The sequence below is a fragment of the Meriones unguiculatus genome, chromosome 9 (genome assembly GCF_030254825.1).
Source record: "Meriones unguiculatus strain TT.TT164.6M chromosome 9, Bangor_MerUng_6.1, whole genome shotgun sequence".
In the NCBI taxonomy this organism is placed as follows: Eukaryota; Metazoa; Chordata; class Mammalia; order Rodentia; family Muridae; genus Meriones; species Meriones unguiculatus.
In genome coordinates, this window is record NC_083357.1 from 51830853 (window position 1) to 51843011 (window position 12159).

Consider the following 12159-nt stretch of genomic DNA (forward strand, 5'->3'; position numbering starts at 1 on the left):
AATTTGCTTAACTTTTGATAATTTACTGGATGTGGGACCAAATTTGTGAGCATTCCATTTGTCTGTAGGGATATACATATAACATGAGAAAAAGGTCAGCAAACTACATTCACTATATGCCATCAAGCATCCGTGTGTGTGTGCATGCGTGTGTATGTAAAAATTGTAAAAAGCTAGAGGACAGAAATGAGGCTTTTCTTGGAGCAGTATGATTGTACTTGTATTTATGTTTGTCTTTACTCTCACTTTTGGTTTCTAAGTTTTCTAGCTTAACTCATATACCAATTTGTAACTAGAAAATCAATCTTTCAAAAATGAAAAGTATGCCACCATATTTGTGTGGTGCTATGAACCAAGCCTAGAGCCTCATGAACATTAAACAAGTATACTATCACTGAGCCCAGGCCCAGGCCCCATCTTCACTAAGTTTCCTGTAAAAGAACAGAGGAAAAGGGAGCTAACAGAGGGTGGTGGGTCAGAGAGCTCATGCATTAGCATTTAGACACATTTTACAGAAGAGAAACAGTTGAGCGATAAGCCTCAGCTTACCTACACCTTCTACTCCACAAAAGCCCAGTCATAGGTCTGGAAGGTATTTAAAGTCATGACCAGGCTTATCTTTCCTTTTTCTTTTTTCAGAGGACGTACATGATTATAACTAACCAACTTGTCCAAAGTTCTATCTTTACTGGCAATTCTGAGATTAGAATCCAAGTCTCTTGATTCTGTGGGTAATTCATGGTCCTACATTAAACAGCCCTTTTGTTCACGTGGTAATCATACCATAATTTGTATAGTGTTATTCTGTTTTTTTTTTTTCTGGCAATAGCAATTTTTGTATAACTTAGGTATGTATCTGAATGAAAGTGATTTGCGGGATTTTTTTTTTTTAAGTATTTATTTGGCGGGTGGCGCAAACACGTGCCACAGGCAAGAGTGGAGGACACAGGACAACTTTTGACTTGGTTCTCTCTCTCCACCATGTTGATTCTGGGAATCATGAGCTCCACATAAATGGCAACCACTTTTACCCACTGAGCCCATCCTGTGGGGTTTGTTGTTTTACAAAACTCTACAGAGTTTTTCTGTGTAGCCCTGGCCATCCTGAAACTCGTTCTGTAGACCTGGTTGTAGGATTTTTTTTTAAACGAAGAAAATAACACTTGAAAAGTATAACATTCAGCTGTTAAAAAAAAGGCACAACAAAATATGTTGAATATGGTTCTTAATATTTATTAACTTGATCTTTTTAAAATATGTATTTTTTATACATTATTCTGCCTGCACGTACAACTACATGCCAGAAAAGGGCACAGGATCTCATTATAGATGGCTGTGAGCCACCATGTGGTTGCTGGGAACTGAACTCAGGACCTTTGGTAAAACAGCCAGTGTTCTTAACCTCTGAGCCATCTCTCCAGCCCAACTTGATCCTTTAAATTGGAAAAATTAGTTACTTTTTTCCTACCACAACCCTTTTCTCTCAGCAATTCATTTTAGAGTGCCAGTTTGTGTAGAGGTTTACCAAGTGAATGAGCTTACTCTGCAACCTACCTTGAAAATTCTGCCCCTTAGCAGAATGGTGACAGAGAACTTTAGTCCCAGAACTCCGGCAGCAGAGGCAAGTGGACCTCTGTGAGTTCAAGACTAGTCACAGTTACATAGTGAGACCCTGTCTCCAAAAAAATCAAAAACAAAAAACCCTTGCCAATATAGTTATGACTGAAGCTGGGCATGGTGGCGCATGGTAATCCCAGCACTCTGACAGAGGCAGGCAGATCTCTGTGAGTTCGAGGCCAGCCTGGTCTACAAAGTGAGTCCAGGACAGCCAGGGCTACAAGGAGAAACCCTGTCTCACTAAAATAAACAAACAAATAAAATTTATGATAAAAATTTTTAAAAACTACCGAGGGGAGGTGAGATGGCACAGCTGATAATGGTGCCTACTGTTAAGCCTGGCGACTTGAGTGTGACACCCTGGGACCGACAGACAGAAGGACAGACTCCCACAAGCTGTCCTCTGACCTCCACAAGCACGCACCATAGCAGAGTAACCACCTAATTATTCACATGACCACTCCCCCACAAATAAATGCACATTTTTCTTTAATTTACTCCACAGTAGGTTGAGGTGGCGCAGCCCTTTAATCCCAGCACTTGGGAGGCAGAGGCAGGCAGATCTCTGAGTTCGAGGCCAAGCCTGGTCTACACGGCGAGTTTCTGGGCAGCCAGGGCTATGTAATGAGAACCTGTCATTAAAAAAATACTAACAACAACAACAACAATAAACCGTCCCACAGCACCAGGCTCGGAGCTCCCGTCGTGGCTTCGCCGGGGTACTAGGCGGCCTTGACTGGCTGCGGAAGAGGACGCGTGAGGACTGGCGGCCTCCGACCCTTCCTAGCTCGCGTCCATACCAGCTTGGCCGCCGGGACTCCACGCCTCAGATCTCACACCAGCCCGCTCTCTCAAAAGCCGCCAGACACCCCGGAAGAGAAAACAGCCGCCGCCCTGCACCGCGCCGCCACGTGTGAGGCTGCCCGGCGGCGCACGCCAGAAAGAACCAGAACGGCAGGGGCGGGGCCGGGCGTGGTGTGGCCGGGGGAGGCGGGGCAAGGCGGGGCAGGCAGGGCGGAGGCGGGCGAGGCGGGGCCAGGTGGGGCAGGCAGGGTGGAGGTGGGCGAGGCGGGGCCTGGAGGGGCGGGGCTAGGCGGGGCGGGCCGCCGAGTTCCTGCGCAGCCGCAGAAGCATTCAGGCGGGTTCCCTCGAAAGGTGAGGTGAAAACGAGCCATTTAATGTTTCACAAATGAACCCCCCCAACAAAAGAAAGCAGAATCTCAAAGCCATAGGCGCTTTGACATAATCTAAAATGAAATTAAAATAATGGACGCTAAAAAACTTCCTATAAAGCCGGGTGGGTGGTGCACGGCTTTAGTCCCAGCTCTCTCGGGAGGCAGGGGCAGGCAGTTCGCTTTGCCTTCGTTCTAGGCCAGCCTGGTCCACAAAGTTAGTTTAGGACAGCCGAGGCTACACAGAGAAACCCTGTCTGGAAAAGCAAAAACAAACAAACAAAAAAGTTACAGTATAGCTGGGTGGCCTGAGCCACAGAGGCAGGAGGATCTCTGTGAGTTCCAGGACAGACAGATCCACACAAGGAAACCTGTCTACAAAAGAAAAGAAAAAAAAAATACAGCATAAATTAGAAACAGAGAAAACTGAGAAGTTACGTGGTTAGAGGCTGATTGTCTAGAAACTCAGAACAAATAGGTCTCCAGAAAAACGTTTAACTTTTAGTTGACTAAAAATGACCAGTTTCGTGGCTGCCTGCCTGCGAGGGTACCCATCGTCACCCTCAACTACATACCCTGAGACACTCAAGGCCCTATCCCAAAAAGAAAAGAAAAGAGAGTGGGGGACAAAGGGAGTCAGAAAGACAAGAAAAAAAAATGAAAAAAAAGGGGGGGAGAATAAACTTTTCTACTGCACTGGTTGTCAGATTTTTGTTTTGTTTAGTTGTTTGTTTTGGTTTTAGGTCATCCTGGTCTAGACAGGAAGTTCCAGAATATACTGAGGCTACAGCAAAACCCTGTCTCTAAAAGTTAAATAAAAGTAAAGAAAACAAACCAAACAAACAAGAATATGAAGGGTTTAAGTTAGCCTGAGTATAACTCCATTTTAGTAAAGAGCCATCTTGACTGGGAGCTGAATTCAGGTACCAGGAAATATCACAAAATGTGCACCTGGCAGAAAACAAAGTTAACTCTCCTAGCAACAGCCTCCAGGAAATATCACAGAATAAATACTTTATAGAAAATAGAGACAATCCCCCTGGCAATAATCAATGAGAGTTGGTTGAGAATCAGGTGGGAAAATTCTCCCTAATGTTTCAGATATGGTTTAGAAAAATAGTCATTGTGATTATATGCCTTAGCCATTGTGATTGTATGCCTCAGAAAAGGTCACCCCGCCCTGCTAAACTTCACCCAATTCTGTAACACCAAGGCTTGTGCCCCCCTGCTTGCTGCCATGGAAACCCCTTGCTCACAGACTTTCCCTTTAAAAATCCAGTTCACTCAGAGCTCGGGGTCCCACTTTTCTACTGCTGCGTCAGTGAGACTTGGGTCCTGAGTTCAATCACTCTCGTAATAAAGCTCTCTTACTATTGTATCGAGTCGTCTCCTGGTGGTCTCTAAGGGTCCCATGAACCTGGCATTACAAATATCCTAGGGGGAAAAAAAACTTTCGGTGTCCTGTGTTGAGAAACTAGCTCCACTTAAATGTTAAATTATAGAGATCTGTAAGTTTAGAAACATATCAATAAACATAAACATACAAATAAAGCCTGGTGGCGGTGGATCCCAAAGGCAGGGAAGGCACAGAGGCAGATCTCTGAGTTCAAGGCCAGCCAGGGCTACATAGAGAAGCACCATCTTGAAAATAAACCAACAAACACAGACACAGAGAATGGGCTAGGAGCGTAGAACAAATGCTTATGTACAGACCCCGGTTCAGTTTTCAGTTACCCCCTTGCCAATCTCCCCACCCCAGAAATAGAAGGGAACACCAAGGAATAAGGACTAAGAACATTTGGAAATTTTAATTTAGGATTAGGAAGGAATAATGATGGGATGGGAAGTTGAAATTTTTGTTTTGATTTGTTTTTTCGAGACAGGGTTTCTCTGTGTGTAGCCCTAGCGGTCCTGGAATCACTCTGTAGACCCGGCTGGCCTCGAACTCACAGAGATCCACCTGCCTCTGCCTCTGCTGGGATGAAAGGAATGCTCCACCACTGCCTGGCTGGAAGTTGAAATTTTTTTAATAAATTGAGTTTAGACAACTGGACAGTCATTTAGAAACGTTTTAAATTGGGCCTGTTGGGTATGGTAGTTCACACTTGCAAACTCAAGAAGGCTAAGTGGATCACCGTGAGTTGAAGGCTAGTCTGGGACGCATGGTACATTTCAGGCTGGCAGGAACGACAGTGTAAAATCCTGTCTCAAAAAAAAGTATATTTAGCCGGGCCTGTGGCACACGCCTGTAATCCCAGCACTCTAGTAGGTAGAAGGAAGTTTGAGGCCAGCCTGGTCTACCAAGTGAGTCCAGGACATCCAAGGCTATACAAAGAGACCCTGTCTTGAAAAACCAACAACAACAAAAAAGTATGCTTATTATATATTTTTTTCTTTTTGCTCTCTCTGCCTCCCAAGTGGATGAAGGCTGTACCATCATACCCAATTTAAGCGTATTTCTTACGTTGTTTGCCAGGATAAATTTCAAATTGTTCAGAAATGTAAGTGTGAAAATGAAACGTAATTATAAACCAGGTAAAAAGGAAATATTCATATTATATAAAAATCTAAAGGAAGTAAGAGATTGATTAATTTGATCATATCGAAACTTTTTTAGAGCTGTTGATGGAGCTGGTGGTGTGGTATTTGCTTAGCATGCGTGAGGCCCTCAGTTCAATGTCTGATGCCCAGCAATCTCCAAATTGTTCTAAATCTAACTTTCTTTTATTTATGAGTCTGTGTCTGCATGTTTGTGGGTGCCCCTGGAGGCCAGAAAAGGATGTTGGGTCCCCTGGAGCTAGAATTACAGATGGTTGTAAGCTGCACCCACGTGTGAGTTCAGGGAACTAAACTCTGGTTCTCTGCGAGAGCTGCGAGTCCTCCTAATCACTGTGTCATCTCCTCAACCGTCCTTTCAAAAATTAAACATACAAAACAAAACAAAACACCGAGGTGTGGGCAAACACCACCATAGGCGAAATTTTATACTAAGCGACCAGTTGTGAAACCAATTTATACAAAAAATGGCTAACATCTTTAAAATACTAGGAGCTTTTTTAAAATGTCAACAACTTCATAAAACTTGAATCAAATAGATGAATGGGTAGTTCCCAGAAAAAATAAAAAAGACCTTTAAGGACTGTGGGAATACGGTTCAGTGTTAGATCATTTGCCTAGCATGCCTGAGGCCCTGGGTTTGAGTTACAGTGCTGCAAAAACAAAGCAACACACTCTTGGAATAGTTTAAATTATTTTATTTATTGTGACTATTATTAGTGTGTGTGTGTGAAGGGGGAGTTGGTTTTATTCTTCCACCATATGTCTAGGGATCGAATGGAGGCTTAACTGCTGTCTTAGTATTTAGCTAGTTTGTATTTCTACTGCTGAGAAGAGACACCATGACCACAGCAACTCTTCATAAGGAAGACGTTTAATTGGGGCTGGCATGATGGCAGAGAAGGCAGACAAGGAGCTTGAGTTGTAGCTGAGAGCTCTACATACATCTGGATCTGCAGGCAGCAGGAAGTGACAGTGAGCCACTGAGTCTGGCTTGAGCTTCTGAGTCCTCAGATTGTACGTTGTCTATTTTTCCTTGCTCTGCTTACTCCTTTTCATTATAGATCCACATAAGAGTTGCCAATAATAATTATGCAACAGAGTCAATACTAGGCTGTCTTGAGATTTCCTCTGACGATGTAATTAATCTGAAACTCTTCAAATTAGCCTCAGGCAGACTTTTTGGACAAGGGAAAGAAGCAGCCACATTTTTTTGCCAAAATATCACAAGAATAGTCTCTCAGCCACATACAGGGACATTTATGGCAAGTAACTTGGGGTGTGTAGCTGGGAAACAGCAAACCAGCTTAGAGGGTTGATATCTGCCCAGCTGTTGTGCCGTAAAGCTTTTACAATTCTACAAAGTCTCTGTCTTGATTTTTTGTGAACTGGCTGGGGCAGAGAAACTCACAAGAGTCAAATATCCACTTCTACAACACCCATTGCTGGATTAAAGGCGTGTTTGTATTCCAGCCAGATCACACAGACTTAGAATGTGATCTCTTTCCAGAACAGCCATGTTCTAAATTAAAATTCCTCTGCAGAAGCAGGATAGCTGCTAAGAAGCTTGCATGCCAGCTAGCCTGGAGCCCACAGTACAGTGGCAGAAACATGAAAGGTGACAACCAACTGCTGAAATAGTCCTCTGATTTCCATATACATGTCATGGCATGCTTGTACACACGGCACATTCACACACACTCAAAGTAAGTAGATAAATGCATTTTAAATTATCACTGAAAGTAATCTTTTTTTTTTTAACCTTAGAGAATGGGTGAGGAATGTGCTATTAGACCTTGCTTTTAAACGTGGGTTTTATTTTCTTTTTCATTATTTGCTATCTCAAAGAGATTAATTTTTTTTCAAGTGCTGGAGCTTGAATTTGAGGCTCAAGAGTGCTAGGTGATCACGCCTCTATCCCTAATGCTCTTTTTAAATTTCTATTCTGAGACCAGGCCTTTATAAGATTCCCAGGCTGGCCTTGAACTCATTTCATAGTCTAGACTGTCTTTGAATTTGTAGTCATCTTGCTTTGGTCTTCAGAGTAGCTAAGAGGACAGGCCTTCAACACCAGGCCCAACTCTCTCATGTAAAAATCTTTTATTTAGGTTTAATTATTGTATTTTATGTTACTTGATGTGTGCGAGTGTTTTGCCTGCATGTGTGTGCATGCACCTGCACGTGTGTGCCCAGTGCCCACAGAAATCAGCATGTAGCATCACATGCAGCAGCAGATGCCCTGGACCAGGAGCTACAGATGGTTGGGTGCTGCCATGCGGATGCTGGGAATTGAACCCAGGTCCTCTATAAGAGCAGCAAGTGCTCTTAACCACTGAGCCATTTCTCCATCCCTCTACTCTCACTTACAATTTTACCTGTGGGTATGTCTATACACACACTTGCACACATACGCCTGGGGTCTGGAGATCAGCTTCCCTGGAGCTGGAGTTACAGGCAGCTGTGTGCTGCTTGGCATGGGGGCTGGGAACCCAACTTAGAACCTCTGGAGTAGCAAGCATTTTTAACCCCTGAGCCATCTTTCCATCCCTTACATTTGTTACTATCTTAACATGTATATTCCTCTGTGTGGTGTGCTCTGTGTGTGTGTGTGTGTGTGTGTGTGTGTGTGAGTGTGTGTGTGTGATGACCAAGAAGATCTTACCTAATATGATTACCTATGGCAAGTAGTCAGTCTGCAAGGCACTCAGTGTCATCAGACATTGAGGAAACACAAATTAAAGCCACAAACCATTTCATGATTGTAGAACAGCTATCTTTACATGAAGATGATAAATGTCAGGCAGGCTGTAGGGAACCCTGTGTGTCTGTGAGGAACACAGTACGGCTCCTCAGAAGGTTAAATATGCATCCACCCACTCTCCCATGTTTTCCAGCAGTCACAGGGGTAGGAGTTTATCCCAAAGAATTGAAATTCAAACAGATAATACCTACCCAAATTCAAAGCAGCAGTATTTACAATAGCCCAGAGGTAGGAAAAGCCTAAAGGTTAGCTAACAGATAAATAGGCGGAGGCTGTGATCGATTCATACAATAAAATACCATTCCATCAGAACGATCGCTGGCTGATAGTCCTGCCTTCCTGCCCTCAGTGCTGAGGTCACAGGCTTATGCCACCATGCTCAGCAGGACAAGCTTAGGACGCTTGCTACTACAGGCATAAACCTTGAAAACATTTGGTTCATCAAAATAGGCCGAGCACAAGTGAGAAAAAAAAATTATATGATTCAATTTATGTGAAATATCTGGAGTATTCAAATTCATAGACACGGAAGTGGCTTGAGGCTGGCAGGGACTGGGAGGGAGAGAGAAATAAGTTATTGCTTAGTGGGGGCACAGTATTCAATTGAGGTGACAAAAAATGAGGAAAAAAAGCTGGTGGCTTTACAACATCATGAATGTAGCTAATGACACTGAATTGTATATTTGAAAGAGGGGAAGATGATAATTTTTGTGTACATTTTATAAAACAAAAAAAAATCAACTGGCCAACATCAGCTTGCTGGGCTATTCTGTTCCATCCACTGGCTTGCCTGTCTTGATGACAACACCTCAACACGATCCTTAACCTACTGTTGTTCTATAACTCTTGAAACCTGGTGATCTTGGAGCCTTCACATGTGAGGTTTTTGAGGGATACTTCATATCCAAGTGATATTAATGGGAATTGAATACTTTTTCTAAATTCCATTTAAAATATTTTGATTATTGTTTTATGTGTTTGAATGTTTCCCTATATGTATGTGTGTGAAATGTGATACTGTATGCCTGGAGTTACAGATGACTGGGAATCACCCATGTAGGTGCTGGGCATTGAATCCTGCTCCTCTGCCAAGCAGAGACTGCTCCTACTTGCTGAGTCACCTCTCCATTTCCCAGGATTCCGTTTTTATTTATCATGTTTTTCAGTGATTTCGTGTGTGTGTGTGTGTGTGTGTGTGTGTACACATCTTAGTTGTTGCTCTACTTGTTACCTTTCACCTATACAAGATCACTTATACATAATTTAATTTACTGGTACTCCTATAATTTGCTGTGAGATCTAATTAAAAAAACTCAAAAAGGAAGGGAGTATTTTAGTTACTTGGGCATTGCTGAGAGGAGGGAACAACTTGAAGAAGAAAAGGCTTATTTCAGTTTCTGATTTCAGCTTGGTCTCCGACAGTTGGGCAGAACCTTGTGGTCGGTGCTATGAGATGGATGAGAACAATCCCCTAGGCTCATGTAGTTGGATGCTTGGTCCTGGGTTGTGGAACCATTTAGGAAGAATTAGGAGGTGTGGCCTTGTTGGAGGAGATGCGTCAAAGAGCAGGGTTTGAGGCTTCAAAAACCTCTTCTCATTCCTACTGTGCTCTCTGTCTCCTTGCGTAGATCAAGATGTGCGCTCGCTCTCAGCTGTTTCTTCAGCCATGCCTTTACTTCATCGACATTGACTCTAACCCTCTGGAACTACAAGCCCAATTAAACTCTTTATTATATGGTGTTTGTCATGGCAATAGAAAGTAGCCAAGGCACAAGGAGAACATGTGGAGGAGGAGGGCCTTCATTTAGGCGGCAGAGGAAGAGAATACAGAAGAAGGACAGAGCAAAACATAGACCTTTCCCGGGAAAGGTGGTACACACCTTTAACCCCAATACTTGAGATGCAGAGGCAAACAGTCTGATCTACATAGCATGTTCCAGGCCAGCCACAACTCTGTCTCAAAAGAAAAGAAAAGTGTTGTAGAGAGTTATTGATATTTACTATGGGTTTAACTTCTGGTATCGCTGCTGTTAATCCTCAGCAGCTGTAAAACCAAATCACCACACAGAGACTGGGTTTTTAGTTAACCTAGAACACAATGCTGGGCAATATTTACTCCCTCCTAAACCTCCATGCCCTCAGTTTCCTAACATTTAGATTTCCCACATTATACTTGCTTTTTGTGAAATCTTAGGTCTGGTTCATGCTCCAAGTCCTCCAAGCTCTCTCCTCCCGCTCTGCTCTCCTCCTGCTCTCCTCTCCCCTAGCTCCTCCTCCTTCTCGCCCCTTCCTGTTCTCTAGCTCCTCCCCTCTTTCCTGTCCTCTGGCTCCTCCCATTGCACAACATTGTATCTAGTTGCTTTATTTGTGTCCTGTTTACACAAGAGTTGAGACAGGATGCTTATAGTGAGTATCACAATGCAATATCCAGATTGAAACCGGAGAGTTGGGGGTGGGGAAATCAGCATTTGAATTAACAAGGGTAAGGCATATACATTTTAAAAGAACATTATACCAACAGAAAAGAAAAAGAGGAAGAAAGAAAGAAGGAAAGGAAAGTCATGCTGACAGACTTCTTTAACCCCACTTGTTAACTTCACAACCTACTAATAATGCCATCATATGCATCCATCAAAGGGTTAATCCATTGATCATGTCAGAGCCCTCATGATTCAGTCCCATCACTAAAGTTCACAAGCTGGTAACCCCGCCCCAGCACATGACTCTTAACGTTTTCTTTAGGTATATAAATGCCGGTTTATTTACAGCAGCTCTGAGCCATCATGCAGGGTGAGGAGTGGGGGTGGGGGTGTCAAGAAAGGCATGCACAGGGAGAGGAGAGAGAGAAGGAGAGGGAGAGAGAAGGAGAGGGAGAGAGATGCAGAGAAAGAGAGGAGAAAGCGAGAGAAGAGAGAGGAGAACCAAAATGTCTGGATTATAGAGCGAAAGGGGAGGGGAAGCCACATGACTCTAACTTAGCAGCCCCCTCCTAACCACCAAAATCTCACGAACATTTCAAAATCCAAGATCCAAAAATGCAAAAGATCGCTCACAGCCCTGCTGGTTCTAACATTATTTAAAAGCCTGTTAAAAGTCTCGTCTGAGACCCAAGGATAACTTGTAGCTACGAATTGCTATAAAACCAAAAGGGAAATTCCATACTTCCAATACGCTGAGTAGAAAGCCTTAGGCCAAAGCAAGCCCAAACAGCCATTAAATCCTGTAGCTTCATTTGTAGCATCTGGGACGTGCAATATGGCACGTGGACCCCAGGGGTCCTAAGCGATCCTTCTTGCACAAAGTCTGTCCTGAAGTAAGTGCTTGCTGCCTGCATCTTTCCTCAGCAGACATTCTATGTTCCTGGCGTCTCCAACTCCCCGGGTTCCCACTGCATCTTTGGCTTCCCACGTCACCCTCTCACAAGCTGCCTCGGTAGTTTCTGAGTCTTCCACATAATGTCTGGCCTTCCCGTGAAATCTATGTGGAAGCTTCCATGACCCCAGAGCTCTTGAATTCTGTACGCTGGCAACACTACACCGTACTGAGGTCTGCCGCTGGCTGAAGCAGTTCCCAGGACTCCCTTGTATTTTCGTATTGATTGCTTCAGTGATCCATTCCTCACTCAATAGCGTATTGTTTAATCTCCTTGAGTTTGAAAACTTTCTTTAGTTGTGTTCCCTGTTCGTTTCCGGCTTTGTTCCAGTTTGTCAGCATTTTAGTTTACTTTCCACTGCTGTGATAAACAGCGTAACCAAAAGGAACTTGGTAAGAAAGGGGTTTTTGGCTTACATGTCCTGCTCACAGCCCATCACCGAAGGAAGTGTCAAGGCTGAAACCTAGAAGCAAGAACTGAGGTGGAGACCATGGAAGGATGCTTCTTCCTGGCTTGCTTTCTATGGCTTACTCAGCTTGCTTTTCATTAAACCATAGACCACCCACCTATTAATCAAGACAATGCTCTACAGAGTTGCCTATACAATCTGAAGGAGGCATTTTCTTAAATGGGGGTCCCTCTTCCCAGGTGACTCTAACGTGTGTCACACACACACACAC

At 43.6% G+C, this 12159-nt stretch overlaps 1 protein-coding gene across 4 annotated transcripts in view; it reads right to left on the reverse strand.

Moving 5' to 3' along the window:
* The window catches only part of Rnf212b (ring finger protein 212B), a 63605-nt gene that overhangs the window by 33859 nt on the left and 17587 nt on the right, over positions 1–12159 (reverse strand). The window lies entirely within an intron of this gene.